At 44.4% G+C, this 4,620-nt stretch overlaps 1 protein-coding gene across 2 annotated transcripts in view; it reads right to left on the reverse strand.

Moving 5' to 3' along the window:
- The window catches only part of UBXN7 (UBX domain protein 7), an 89,872-nt gene that overhangs the window by 83,941 nt on the left and 1,311 nt on the right, over nt 1-4,620 (reverse strand). The window lies entirely within an intron of this gene.

Genomic DNA, 4,620 nt, shown 5'->3' on the forward strand with positions numbered 1-4,620 from the left:
AAAAAAAAAAAAAAAGGAATATGAATGGAAATTGGCCATCAAGCTAAATACTACAAACATGACAGTTCCTAATTTTTATAATAAATATGTACTCACTCCACAATTTGAAAGATTAAGGCCTCTTCTACAACTGAGATTCTATAATTTTCTGAAGTATGTGATTGCCACTATGCACAAAGCTCTATGAATTTCTGTACCAGTAACCTCTTGTACTCTTCTTAGCCTCTACTTTCGTTTTTTTTTTTTTTTTATTAGCCTCTACTTTCTATGCCCTCACATTTGTCCTTACCTTCTAGTTTATTTTGCACTTGTTCTATAGTGTCTATGTATCCCTCACCTTCACTCCATGAATTATTCTGATTACACATGTGCACTAGTGTATATGTGTGGTAGATGTCAGCCCAAAGTTGGTGTTAATGGAATACTGCCATGGCTCAAAATACTTTTAATTTAATTTTATTTTATTTTATTTTTTTGAGACAGAGTCTCACTCTGTCGCCCAGGCTGGAGTGCAGTGGCCCAGTCTCAGCTTACCGCAACCTCTGTCTCCTGGGTTCACGAGATTCTCCTGCCTCAGCCTCCTGAGTAGCTAGGATTACAGGCGCACACCACCATGCCCAGCTAATTTTTGTATTTTTAGCAGATACAGGGTTTCACCATGTTGGCCAGGCTGGTCTCAAGTTCCTGACCTCTGGTGATCCATCCGCATTGGCCTCCCAAAGTGCTTGGCATTACAGGTGTGAGCCACCACACCCAGCTTCAAAACATTCTTTAAAAATTGCTCTTTAGGCCGGGCGCGGTGGCTCAAGCCTGTAATCCCAGCACTTTGGGAGGCCGAGACGGGCAGATCACGAGGTCAGGAGTTCCAGACCACTGCACTCCAGACTAGATGACTTAGTGAAATTCTGTGGGGTGGGGGGGGATCCAAAAAGCAAGCATAAATGGCAAATCATGCTGTACATATAGCTTCTCAGTATAGTTACTACAAAGGTCGTAACTTCTCTTGGCCACCTGCTTATCAGTCTGACCATGCAAAAACTGTTCACGGCATAATGTTAGTGAGAATTCCAGAACTGTGTCTTTTAGCTGGGCATGGCGGCACACGCTTGTAGTCCTAACTTGCTCTGAAGGCTGAGGCAGGAGATCACCTGAGCCCAGATGGTAAAGGATGCAGCAAGCTATGACTGTGCCACTGTACTCCAGTACTCCAGCCTGGGTGACAGAACAAGACTATCTTTAAAAAAAAGAAAAAGAAAAGAAAAATAAATCTCAGAAATTGTATATACTATGATCTACAATGTAAAAATAAGTATATAAACAAGAAGTGGAATATGTAAAACAAATATTGCTGTTGTGAGAAGGAGGATTAGTTCTTTTCCCTTTTATCAAAATTATTTCAGCCAGGTGCAGTGGCCCAAGCCTGTAATCCCAGCACTTTGGGAGGCCAAGGTGGGTGGACTGCTTGAGCCTAGGAGTTCAAGACCAGCCTGCGCAACAAAGCGAGACCTGTCTCCACAAAAAATATAGAAAGTTACCCTGGAGGCTGAGGGCGGAGGATCACCTGAACCTAAGAGGAGGAGACTGCAGTGAGCCATGATCAGACCACTGCACTTCAGTCTGCGTGGCAGTGTAAGACCCAATCCGTCTCAAAACAACAACAACAAAAGTTGTTATGATATTGTCTTTTTAATAATCTCTTTTTTTAATCAGCCATTACTGAACCAGGCACACTGATGTGTACCTGTAGCCCCAGTTACTGGGAGGGCTGAGGCAAGAGTATGGCTGAGCCCAGAAGTTGGAAAACAGCCTGGGCAACAAAGAGAGGAGACCTCCATCTCTTAAATAAAAAAATTAAAAAAAAAAAAAATCAAAAATCAGTTATTATGTCATACTCACTGAATCAGAGAGAGATCTGTTCTATTCAGTAAGAAATAAGACTTTTCTAAAACCTTTCAATTTTCCATTCTATTTCTAAATGCCAAAGAAAAGATAAGACTCACGTTTATTTTAATTTTTTTCTTTTCTTTTTTTCGCTCCTGCCTAAGGAATAAGGACTCACATTTTTGATGATGCTTTTTTTTTTTTTTTTTTTTTGAGACGGAGTCTCGCTCTGCCGCCCAGGCTGGAATGCAGTGGCCGGATCTCAGCTCATTGCAAGCTCCGCCTCCCGGGTTCATGCCATTCTCCTGCCTCAGCCTCCCGTGTAGCTGGGACTACAGGCGCCCGCCACCTCGCCCGGCTAGTTTTTTATATTTTTTAGTAGAGATGGGGTTTCACCATCTTAGCCAGGATGGTCTCGATCTCCTGACCTCGTGATCCGCCCGTCTCGGCCTCCCAAAGTGCTGGGATTACAGGCTTGAGCCACCGCGCCCAGCCTCAATCATGTGTTTCTAATGGTTAATCACTAACTTGTAAGAAGAATCCCAAAAATTATCAATAGAAATTCACAGTATTTCAAGAACACTCTAAGGAATCTTCCCTCTGTAGATTTTCAGATATCATTGTCTACTGATTGAGGGCCTCCAACTTGATCCAGAAATCAAGCTGTGTAGACTAACAGAAACAGAATTAAAGCAATTAAGTGAGTCAGTTCATCTCATCACACTTTGGTTTTTTTGTGCACCTAATAAAAATGTTGCAACAGAAGTAGTAAAGTGGCGTTAAACCAATCAGAGTTTGGGAAGACTAGTAATTAGCATAAGAAACTGAAAATTAATTAAGTGGCTTTTAGGGCCAGGCACGGTGGCTCACGCCTGTAATCCTAGCACTTTGGGAGGCTGAGGTGAGTGGATCATTTGAGGACAGGAGTTCAAGACCAGCCAGGCCAACATGACGAAACCCCATCTTTACTAAAAATACAAAAAATAGCAGGGCCTCGTGGCAGGCGCCTGTAGTCCCAGCTACTAGGGAGGCTGAGACAGGAGAATGGCTTGAACCCGGGAAGTGGAGGTTGCAGTGAGCCAAGATGGTGCCACTGCACTCCAGCCTGGGAAACAGAGTGAGACTCTGTCTCAAAATAATAATAATAATGTGGCTTTTTTTCCTTCTTTTTGTTTTTTGAGAAATGGTCTTGCTCTCCTGCCAGGGATGGAGTGCAGTGGCATGATCAACTCACTGCAGCCTTGAACTTCTAGGCTCAAGCAATCCTTCCACCTCAGCCTCCCCAGTAGCTGGGACTACATGTCGGTGCCACTACATCCAGCTCACTTTCTTTTTTTTCTGTATAGATGGGGCCTCACTATGTTTTGCCCAGGATGGTTTCCAACTCCTTGCCTCATGTGAATCTCCAGCCTCCGTCTCCCAAACTGCTGGGATTACAGGTGTGAGACACCACGCCAGGCCCAAGTGGCATCATAAACCATCTCTAGGAAATCTGAAGAAAGGATTAATAGTGATAGTCACTTCTCTATCAGATTCACTGCGAAAATTTTTCTATATAAGCATAACGCATCAACACTAACTTACATACACAATAATCTTCTCCATAGCAATGATGTGTTAGACATTATGAAATCCTTTATATATTTAATATAATAATTCAATCCTTTATATCTTCAATAATCCAATCACAAAGTTTAAAAATATTAAGAGAAGTTATCATGTAACTCCTCACCCCAATTTTATTACAAATTTTACTTTACTAACTGACCTGATGTTCCACGCCCACAAGCTAGATAACAATGCGTCAAATATCTCGTTATCAATGCAAAGCAAAAAAATAAAGCTAGCTTTAATATAAAACTTTAACTAGCATACAATCTGTAGTAGTTAAAACAATACACAATTTTACTTAACCAGATATTGCACGTTAAACTCTACGAACATTAACATGGAAACATTCTCCGCATCTAACAAATTCCGAGATAAAGTGCAGATCCGTTGAGAAAGGGAACTAACATTCTGACCTCCTTCCAAAATGACAAACTAGAACGGCAAAATTACACTCAGGCACACTGGAGTACTCTTCCCTCAAATCCCTCCACAGAGCACTTCATCATTTGCTCCGCCCTCTAATAACTCATGCAAGAAAAGTTCAGCACCATCAGAGAGAAACAAGACAGAATTCAGAGAATGGCTTTAGGGCCTTTCCTCCAGGCGGTAAGAGGATCTGCGTGTGCCCTTCGCAGGGGTCTAAAGGGAGAGAACAACCTAGGCCCAGTGTTTCGGGGAGACTGACACCCAGAAACAGATTTACTCTCAAAGAAGTTTCTGCCGCCATCCCTATCTTATCAGCAGGAGGCCCCGGCGCCATCGTCTCCGTCTTTATGATTTTATTATGGGGAGGTGGGAAACGCCGCCCAGGATTCCTCCAGGCCTCCCCGATTCAGCTTCGGGGTTCCCCCTCCTTCTTCCCTCTAAGCCTCAGTCCCTGAGGTCCTCCTCAGCACCCCCGCTTCTGGCGGCCTATCCCCCGTGAAGTGTAGAGGCACGGCCGACCCCACCGGCCTCGCCGCGAAGGCGGGAGGGCCCGAACCCGCCAGGGCCACGGCGATGGCTCCGAGGGGCCCGGAAAGGGGAAGGGCAGGCCGGGGACCGGGGCAGAATGACCTGGCCGGGGAAGAAAGGAAGAAGGAGGTGAGGAGAGGCACCGCACCGCAGGGCTGCACAGAGAAGGGAAGA

This window comes from Colobus angolensis, unplaced genomic scaffold, assembly GCF_000951035.1.
Source record: "Colobus angolensis palliatus isolate OR3802 unplaced genomic scaffold, Cang.pa_1.0 Scaffold54, whole genome shotgun sequence".
In the NCBI taxonomy this organism is placed as follows: domain Eukaryota; kingdom Metazoa; phylum Chordata; class Mammalia; order Primates; family Cercopithecidae; genus Colobus; species Colobus angolensis.